Below are 11,598 nucleotides of genomic sequence, written 5' to 3'. Positions count from 1 at the left end.
ACCAGAAGCTCCTTGAAAATCCCATACAATGTTGCTATGGGTCGGAAGCAACTCAACAACATATAACAGCAGCAACAGCAACAACAGTCTTCTGATTATTAGTGTATGCTTACTCTGTTTCTTCTCATTTTAAGTTCTATCCCATCAGCATATGATAGTCCTAAAATCCTCACTCCATTCAAATCATTATGGCCAACTTTACTTTGACAAGACATCTATTCCCTAGTCATATAGTGATTGCCTTCCAACCTGAAGAGTTCATCTGCTGGCACAATATCTGACAATGTTTCACAGGTTTTTGTAAGGTTTTCAGTAGCTAAGGTCTGTAGATCAGTTATTACTATTTTATCCTTTGTAATTTCTTATCTTTTATAATGGCATTATGATTCTTTAAGAGGCTAATATTTGGGGATGATGAGTGAATGGAATATAAGAATTCTTTGAACAATTACTGTGACTTTTTGTAACTCTATGATTATCTCAAAAAGAGATGTTAAAAATAAAAATAATATAAATACAAAAGTGTATTTTATTCTCTCCTTCAATCATTCCTTCATTACCTCTGTGTTCCTTTATTGTGCAGATATATAGTATGGGTAGGGCACAATGATCAACAATTACAGTTTGTTTCTTTTAGAAGCTCATAATATGGTACAGAAGGAGCTCTGGTAACCTAGCAGTTATGAATCGGGCTGTGAACCTTAAGGTCTGCAGTTCGAAACTACTAGCTGTTCTATGGGAGAAAGATGAGACTTTCTGCTCCTGTAAAGATTTATAGCCTCGGAATCCCTGTACAGATTCGCTATGAGTCGGTTCAGACTCCACGGCACATAACCACTGCCACCAATATGGTACAGAGAGAAAACACTAAATATATAAATCAAGAAAATCATTGCATGTCCCAAAGTAAAAATATTTTTCCTATCAAGGAATTTCACATGGTCTTTTCATATATCAAATAAACAACTCTCGTTTCCCGAATAAATCCACACTGCATACATTATTTGCAACAGAAAACCATATTCTTTCTCATTAGTCTGTGTTTTGTTTTTTATACTCTAACTCTTTCCATGCCAACACACACAAATGCACATCTACTGCATATTTCATTTAGGAATATTTTTCTAATCATGTAAAGTAAATCATATAACTAGCCCATCCAGATGATCTTCAAAATTTATCTCTAAATCAACACTTTTTAACTTATTCTCTGACAACCTGGAAAAATTACGTAGTATACTTTCCCATAGTAAAATACTCACCTTTCTAAGTACCAATAGTTACATGGTAACAAAATCTTAGCAACAGGATACATATGTAATCAATCACACACGTCTTTATATGACTTTTGTTGTATATACATATGGTTCTATGGTACTTTATGTCTGAGATATAAGATGAAAACTAGTTGATATAGTACATTCTGGAGTGCTTTAGCTTTGTAAGAGAGACACTGAGTGCTAACCACAAGGTGGGAGGTTCAAACCAGCAGGTGCTCTGTGGAAGAAAGATGAACCTTTTTGCTCCCATAAAGATTTACAGCCTTGGGAATCCTATATAGGGTTTCTATGGTATGGTGCCATAGGGTAATCACTTGACCTCAAGGTCAGTTTGAACTGCAAGGTTGCAGTTTAAACTCACCTCTCCTTGGAAACCCTATACAGGGTTGCTATGAGTGGGAACTGACTCAATAGTATTTAATAACAAAATGTGTCTTAAGGGACTGAATGACACTTAACAACAACCATAGTGCATTTTAATCAAAATAGCAACATGACAATTTCTATGTTTCAGTTAGATGGGTTGTCTCTTAGCCATGCGTTTTGAATAGCTTACAATATCATGGCTATTAATATTTAAAAAGGAGAGAGCTGCAATCATCTGCATTTGAAATCCAACTTTCTCATTCAGTAAAATGTATGCTATATAAGTTCAAAATAAATGTCTAGAATTGAAAATTTCAATCCCATGAAGATGTGTAAAAACTGTTTAAATAAAACAACAGCAAAATAGCGATAGCTAAACTATTAATGAACTTACATCTGAAATATAATTTAAAAATTGTAATAATTCAGATGTACATTTGTAAGCTGTTGTAACATCTATAACATACTAAACTTCTTAATTGTAGATTGCTTTTAAAAATGTCACTTCGTAGTTTCTTATTAGTGACAATGTCTTATCTTTTGTAATTAAAATATTTTCAGTTATTTCAGAATACTAAGGCAGATGTTTTAAAATATATAATTCTTGAAATATTTACCCAGTTAACAATTATAAACAACATTCAGATAGAATGCTCTAACATCAAACACCTTGTTGATAAAATAATGACTTATATTCACACATATAAAATGTGTGACTATGGATAGATTTCACAGATTTTTATTATGTGTGATTCAATCAAAAAGCCAAAATCAACTACTTTGGGAATATATTTGGTATGTGAGTGTCTTCCTTGGCCAACACACTACTATTTCAATAAACAGTTGTAAATGACAATAGGAAGTTACCCGACTCCTTGCATCTTGGTGCTTGGCCTCATTTAGAGAACCTATAGCAGCCTCTACCATAAAACAGCAGAAAGGATGGGTGTCCAGCAGCAAATCTAGTCTGTGGGGGTCTTTCGAGTATGAACAGGAAAGCTAAAACAGTCAATAGAAATGACTGGGTTCATGTGCCACTTTGGTTACTAAGCTTACCATAGGCAGATTTCAATTTCTAACATGAATTAATCGAAAATCACAACAAACACTACAGACCTTAGAAAGCAGAGAAGCCAAATGAATAAACTAACTTTTCATCTTAATTCATGCAAAAGTTTTTTTTTCCTTATAACTAGTCATTAAGTAGCAGATTTTTTTTTTTTTTTTTGGTTGTTGTTCCTTGCGACGTTGTCTATGGAAGTGTTTATCTTCATTCTGTTATAAAGGATTATTGACTCTATAATGGTATTTCTCATTACCTAAAACTGAGGATTACACTTAATATCTGTACATGGCTTTTCTTAGCACCTTCAGGGAAATAAAAATTGTATGAAATATCTTTCTAAGTACAATAAATATAGATAACCATTTTAGAATTTACTAAAGAAAGTTGAAGTGATGCTTCTTTGCTTCTGTGTTTATAAGTCTAAAAACAGAGCTACTGTAAATAATGAAAATTACAATATTATTTTGAAGAAGTTACAATTGGCTACCCTTTGTGAAGCATCTAGTAATGTGTCCATAGCTCTGTCCCACACAAATAAGTTAAAGAATTTGATGCTATACTTTTCCTTTACCTTGCATCTGCTATTCCAGAGTGTTGAGTTTGTAAAGTGCTTGAGAAAACAGTTTAGTCCCATGGGGGGAGGAAGTAAAGTTACTTAGATTAAATGTACATCCTTAAAACAACCTTTAAGAGAGACTACAGAATTTCAAATGTACACTACATACTTTTTTCAATGATGAGCCCAAGTATTAGAGGTAGATTATATTTTCAATCATAAAAACAAAACTACTTGCTACACAAATCATTTCATAATGAGATTTTTTTTTCCAGAAAAATTATGGCATGTTCATGCTGATTATTTTCTAGATTGCCTTTGACATTATCCTTGTGAGCTGCAAGATTTTGAAGAAAAAGAACAATTTTCCTTATCAGAAGTAAATCCATGTGTGGTGGGTAGAACGATATATAGTATATACTGACTGTTAATAATAATAATAATAATAATAATAATAATAATAATAATAATAAATCATGCAAAATAGATTAGCAGTAATATTGGGCCAGTGTTTGATGGTATAAAACAGGAGAATAGTTTTATGCTTCACCATACAATCCCAGAGGAAGCTTAATTTTTTAGCATTTATAACAAGAAGCAGTTGACAGAATCAATTTCCAATGTGACCAATATTTGAAAGTGTTGATGGTTATAATGATAGCATAGTTTCAAATCTTTTTAAAATTGTGTGATTTCTATAACCATGAGAAATCACATACCACAGAGAAGTTGTTGTCCTACATATACCTCCTTGATTGTGTTTTACCCCACAGAGTGATAACTTTTATATATGCACATGAGAGCTTATCTTATTTTGGAAAAGGCTTTTTAGCTACATAAAGGAAAGCAGGAAAATGCAGATATAAAAGAAAAGCAATGGAGCGAACTCCGTATCTTTTCATAAATGCTTATGTAAAAAATGGTAGATTCATATTTCTAATGACAGATTCAACCATTAATAGTTTGGAACAAGTATTAGCTGATCATGTAGTACTTCTCTTTGGTGTCTTGATGAAGGTTGACATTTTTGACATTAAGGGTTAATTAGTTGCCACTCAGAATGAGGTCACAAATGGCTAATTGCACCTTCAGCTAGGTAATTACTGTCATGTATCAAATTCTCATTCCATGTAATTATACAGGAATCAGGTGCTCTGTCTCCTCACCTAGGGATACAGTTGCCTTCCAAGTCGTCTCTGTGGGAATTCCAAAGTTTTGCATTGAAGGTGAATTCACTTGCAATTTGACCTGATGACTAATCTGATATGCTGAAGATTCCATGCCATCCTTTAACACTGTGGTCCTAAGGATATCATCCAGTTCCGCTTTAATGTTTCTGGCTTCTCTGATTTTGTAATTTTGCTGCTGTCAGCTCCTATGTTCCTATTCGCAGGTTAGATATTCATTAAATTCATCTGGACTATTCCAAACCTTCATCTTCTTTCCCCAAAATAACTGTGGAAACTTAGTTTATCATCAACGTTTACACAGAATGGCTGGATGCCTCTTAAATAAAGAATCAGAAGCAGGACCCAGGTATATAAAATAGAGATTTCTCCTGCAGTGATTCTAAGGGCAGTGGAACTGGCTACTGCTTTGGTTTTGCATCATTGCTCAGATAAAAATGAAGTAGTTCAGGCATTTTATGAGAAAGAAGACATAATACTTCTAAATTTATGCCTCTCATCACATCACTGGAATGCACTCTTGGGGCAGGTTAGTGAACAAATTTTCCTGGTTCTCAAAGGACAAGGTGTAGGTGATTAATTTAGGTGTTTCTATACTCACTAGTCTGGTGCAGCAGTCGATACTAATAGTTAGAAACTCTAGGTTCTTCATTAATAGGTGTTACACTTTCTTTAACCAGGCAGCTTAAATATCCCACAGGGCAATAGAAACTTGAAGTTTATGTAGACCCATCAGCACCCTTGCTGGAGCTTGAAGAGGAATAAAATCATTTGATTCAGATCAGTGAAAGAGAATCTGTGTGTGAATGTGTGCAGACGTAGCTGATATTTCAACGTGCTACAGAAACATTTTCCACTGGCTTTCATGAATAAAATACTTGATTTCATGATGTTATAGGTATGTATAGTCACACCTTATATGCAGGATGGAAGAAGGCAGGCACATTTATAGTTGCTGCATTCATAGGATCTTTAAAAATAAAATATGTCTCCTGGGTCTAATCATGCATTTTAATACAATTCTGATGCTAACAGAACTCCCATAGAAGATCTTGACACTTTCATAAATATGTTTCGAATCTTTGTCCATTGGGAACATAAAATAGAATAATTTTATCACATCTCTCTCTCATCATAGACACACAAACACAATGACCAACAGCTACATGCTATTTTAGAGTTTATACAGAGACTTCAGACATGTAATCTCATTTAATTCTCACTATATACCACAGGGAGTCCTGGTGTGGCATTGTGGATTAATGCACCAGACTGCAAAGCCGTTTGAACTGCAGATCAGTAGTTCAAGCTCATCAGCTGGTCCTCAGAAACCCTATATAGGGTCACTATAGGTAGGAACTGGCAAAATGTCACTTAACAACAACAACATATACCATAGGATGAACATTGGACTGTGAATTACAAGGTCAGCAGTTCAAATCCACCAGCCACTCCTCAGAAACCCTACACAGGATTGCTATGAATCAGAACCAACTTGAACAGCACTTGACAACAACATGCACCTGTGAAGAAAGTCTTTTACCAATATGACATATTTTATAAATGTGATAGAGTAAGAAGTTGCTAATATTCCTGTTTCCAAATACATACTTTCTATGTTCTGCTAATCATTTTTGTTGTAATACATATTGAATGCTTTGAAATCCCTTGCCTGATAAAACTGTCAGTTCTAACATGCTCTTTATATATTCAAATATCGTTGGTATTATCTGTTATTTTTAATGTGTTGACAATGAAAATCATTAAGAAAGCAACTATAAGTGGAGATCAATAACTTTTAAATTATACTCTTTTTCTAAATACACACACACAAATATATCTCATGGGAGAGAGATGAGGCTTTCTGCTCCTACAAATATGTACAGCCCAAGAAACTCAATGAAAGTTTGCTATGAGTCAGAACTATCTCAATGGCACTTAACAACAAAACATCCATATCTATATTTGTATCTGGAGTCCTGGTGAGGTGCTGCAGGTTAAACTGTTGGACTGCAGGCTCGGTTTGAATCACAAGTTCACCAATTGCTCCTTGAAAACCCTAATTTTTGTTTCACTATAAATTAGAATCAACTCTATGGTACTTAACAACAACATCTATCTATCTATCTATCTATCTATCTATCTATCTATCTATCTATCTATCTATCTCTCTATCTATCTATCTAAATGACACAAAAGACCAAAATGGATGTCAGAAGAGAACCTCAGACCTGCTCTCCAAGTTCAGCATAGAGAAGCTATAGTAAACGTAAACATGAAGTAAAAGAGCCGAGCAGAAAATTTCAAAGGGCCTCTTGAGAAGACAAAGTATTATAATAAAATGTGTACTGACTGTAGTTAGCATACCTAAAGGAAAGAACACTTTCAGTATTTCTCAAGCTTAAAGAACTGAAGAAGAAATTCAAGCTCTGACTTTCTGTAGCTTCTACTTTCTGTATCAAAGGGTCCTATGGACAAAATGGAGTCCTGGTGTGATGCTGTGGGTTAATGCACTGGACTTCAAAGTCGGTTTGAACCATAAGGCCGGTGGTTCAAGCTCACCAGCTACTCCTTGGAAACCCTATACAGGGTTGCTATTGGTCGGAACTGACTCAATGGTATTCAACAACAACAACAACATGGAAAAAATATTGAATGATGCAGGAAGCATCAAAAGAAGATGGAAGGACTACATAGAATCACTGTACCAAACATAAATGTTCAATGTCCAATCATTTCAAGAGTTAGCATATAAACAAGAACCCCTGGTAATGAAGTATGAAGTCCAAGCTGCACTAAAGGCTCTGAGATTGACAGAATAAAAATTGAGATCTTTCAACAAACAGATGCAGTACTGGAAGCACTCACTCATCTGTGCCAAGATATCTGAAAGACAGCTACTTGGCCAATGGGTTGGAATAGATTCATATTCAATTCCATAGAAAGGTTACCAACAAAATTCCAAAACCATCTGACAATATCCTTACTATTACATGTCTGTACAATGTTACTTAAGATAATTTAAAAATGGTTAAAACAGTATATAAAAAGGGAACTGCCAGGAATTTGATCCAGATTAAGAAGAGGAACTAGGGCTATCATTGCTGACATCAGATGGATCTTGGCTAGAAGCAGAGAATTGCAGAAAGATGGCTACTTGTGCTTTATTGATTATGCAAAGGCTTTTGATTGTGGACCATGACAAACTAAGAATGAGTATTCTAGAACGCTTAATTGTGCTCCTGAGTAACCAATACAGAGACCAAGTGGCAGTTCTTAGAAGAGAACAAAAGGACACTGGATGGTTTAAAATTAGGAAAGGTGTGTGTCAGGTTTGCATACTTTCACCATACCTACTCAATTGATGAAGGAGCTCTGGTAGCGTAGTGGTTATGAATTGGGCTGCAAACCGCAAGGTTAGCAGTTTGAAACTACCAGCTGCCCCGTGGGAGAAAGATGAGGCTTTCTGCTCCCATAAAGATTTACAGCCTCAGAAACCATGTTCAGGGTTGCTATGGGTCGGAACCGACTCAACGGGACTTAACAACAACAACACTCAATTGATATTCTGAGTAGATAATTCTAGAAACTTGATTATGTAAAGAAGAACAAGGCATCAAGTTTGGAGGAAGTGTCTTTGCATCCTGTGATATGCAGATGATACAACCTTGCTTGCTGAAACTGAAAAGGATTTAAAATACTTGCATGAAAGGCCACAGCCTTCAGTATTGATTGCACCCCTTTGTAAAGAACACAAAGATCCTGGAAATGGGACCAATAAATAACTTCATGATAAATGACAAAAAAAGATTGAAGTTGTCAAAGACTTAATTTTACTATCATCCACAATCAATGCTCATGGAAGCGGTAGTCAAGAAATCAAATTAGGCACATTTTCTGCATAAAGACCTCTATAAGGTTTTCAAGAGAAAGGGGACTAAGGACTTTAGATGCTCTAGGCATCATGCTCTTTTCAATCATGTGAAATGCATGTGAAATTTGGGCAATGAATAAGGGAGACCATAGAGTTGATGCATTTGAGTTATTGGAGGTGTTGGAGAAGAACAATGGACTACCAGAATTAAAAACATATCTGTTTCAGTAGAAGTACAGTCAGAATGCTTCTTATAAGCTAGGATGGCAAGACTTTATTTCCCATACTTTAGACATGTTATAAGAAGGGACCAGTCCCTGGAAAATGACATCATGCTTGGTAAAGTGGAGGGTCAGTGAAAAAAAGGAAGACCCCCAACAATATGGATTGATGTAGTGACAACAGCAATGGATTCAGACATAACAACAATTGTAAGGATGGCATAGGACTGGACAATATTTCATTCTTTTGTGCATAGGATCCCTATGAATCAGAACCAATTCAATGGCACCTAACAAGAACTGTATATGTATGGAGTGGCACTGTGGGTTAATGCACTGAACTGTAAGATGGGTCTGAACTGCAAGGTCGGCAGTTCAAGCTTACTAGCTATTCCTCAGAAACCTTATACAGGGTTGCTGTGGATCAGACCAACTTGGCAGGACTTAACAATAGCATTGCAGTAGTCCACCAGGTTCTCTGCAGGAGAAAAATAAGGCTTTCTGCTCCTTTAAAGATTTTCAATGTTGCAAACCCTATACAAGTTGAACCAACTCAAATGCACATGGAGATATATATATGTATATACACACACACACAGAATCCTTGTGTGATGGGACCGACTCAATGGCACTTAACAACAACAGATAGATAGACAGATAGATAGATGAATAGATAGATGGATGGATGGATAGACAGACAGACAGACCGATAGATACATAGATACATAGATATACATACATACATACATACATACATACATAATAGGTAAGTGTAGTCAATTTTCTTCTGTCTCCTAGTAACCTTGTATAGTGTTTCCAAGGCTTGAATTGAAGAGTAGTTTAGCAGTCCAGTGCTTATCCTATTGAGCCACAGTATGATATATATATAAACATAAACATAACATCTTAATTTTCTTCCCTCCCTTATTCCATTACTTATTATAACATGTAAGATACAAAAGAAATTTATTTGTACTTTCCAGGTAAGAAAATGAGGGTTTCAGCTGAAGAGTTCAGAGGGAAAAACATCATAGATACAGGTCTCTTGAAGACAAATACAGAGCAACTACTATCTATTTGAACATAAAACATTTTATCAATTTTTAATCAAAGCCAACAGTACCATTAAATTCCTAACACTCAGAAATGGAAACTGGAACTTATAATTTGTTTTCTCTTGTTTTATTTTTAAGTTTCGTCAGTGTCAAGAATATATACAGCAAAACAAACACAAATTCAACTGTTTCACACATACAATTCAGTGATATCGATTACATTTTTCAACTTGTGCAATCATTCTCACCCTCCATTTCTGAGTTGTCCTCCCTCATTAACATAAGTTTACTGTCCCCTAAGACGCCTATGTAATCTTACAGTTGTTATTGTCAATTTGATCTTATGTAGATTGTTTTTAAGGGAAATTATTTCTAAGGCTTCTTGTACTTATATAGGTTAGAGTAGAAGAAAACAAGCATAAAACAATAAAATATTAATTAACTATGTAAAAATGTGTGTAATAGTCAAGAAGCAAAGTGAGTGGTAATAAGCACAAAGCAGAGATTGGGCTTCTGAAAAGCTTCAATGAGAAAGTTTCATCTGAGATCTGAAAAGTGACTTGAAGATTGTTGTCGTTGTTAAGTACCGTGGAATAGGTTCCAACTCATAGTGACCCTGCACAGGGTTTTCGAGGCTGCAAATCTTTCTAGAACAGAAAGCCTCATCTTTCTCCCATGGAACAGCTGGTAGTTTCAAACCGCCAGCCTTGAGATTAGCAACCCGCTTTGTAACCATTATGCTCCCAGAGCTCCTTTGATAGTTACGTGAAAATAGGGCGCAATATTCCAAGCTAAGGAAACCAGAGATAAAAATGCCTTCAGTAAAAGGAGCACAGAAGAGATCTGTAAAGGCGAATACATCAGGGGAGTCCCTGGTGGTACAAATAGTTAACATGCTCCACTTCTGAAGGGAGTCCTGGTGTGGTGCTGTGGGTTAATGTGCTGGACTGTAACGTTGGCTTGGTTTCATTCCATCCAGAAACACCTTGGAAGGAAAACTTGGCACCTACTTTGAAAAATCTGTCACTGAAAATCTTGTGAAGTACAGTTGTACTATGACACAAATGTCATCACCATAAGTTGGAATCAACTCCATGACAAGTGGTTTTTAATAAGGTGAAAGTAAGCATAGAAAGTAAGCAAAAGATGGTCACTGACTAAGTGTGTTAATGAGCAGGAAGCAGACCCTTTTAAAATTCAGTTATTTTAAGGATTATGGGTTTTATTCAAAATTTAATGGCAAAGATTTGAAGCATTTTAAGCTGAGATACTTGGTGATGTCTGTATGCTTTGAAGCTAACTATCAAGAGTGTGGAGATTGGGTTCTGGTACAATGTCAGGTAGGTGGCTATTTCTGTAATTCAGATGAATAATGATGATGGCTTCTATAAAGACTATGCTCATGGGACGTATAAGAGACATATTTAACAGATATTTAAAATTGGACAGGTCCTTGTGGCTAATTGAATATAGAGAAGCAGGGGTATACAAGAATTTTAATAACTGTGTAAATTTTTATCATGTTGTATCAGGTAGATCATAGTGATATTCAAGGAAACATTGAATTCTCATAAAGAACCAGGTTGGGCCAGGGAGGGTAAGGTGGAGGCTGAATTTGTTGCGTAAGGGTTTGGCATAACTGCATTAGAAAGACTTTGAAGTATACAAACGGATATAAGGCATAAACAGATTTATATATAGATCTAGGAGTCCTGGTGTAGTGCTGTGGGTTAGTGCACTATTTGAACTATAAGGTCGGAGGTTCAAGCTCACCAGTCTCTCCTTGGAAACCCTACACATGATCGCTAAAGGTCAGAACCAGCTGCATGGCACTTAACAACATCGATCAGGATACTCTGGATAAAGACAAAAATTTGTAAACGTACAACTGGAGGTGGTATATTCTGTGAAGTAGGTTCCAACTCATAGCGACCCTGAGCTGAGTAGAGTTTCCAAGTTTCCAGAGCTGTAAATGTCAACCGAAGCAAACCCC

Source organism: Chrysochloris asiatica, unplaced genomic scaffold, assembly GCF_000296735.1.
Source record: "Chrysochloris asiatica unplaced genomic scaffold, ChrAsi1.0 scaffold00022, whole genome shotgun sequence".
Lineage (NCBI taxonomy): Eukaryota > Metazoa > Chordata > Mammalia > Afrosoricida > Chrysochloridae > Chrysochloris > Chrysochloris asiatica.
Note: the sequence above shows the minus strand (reverse complement) of the source record.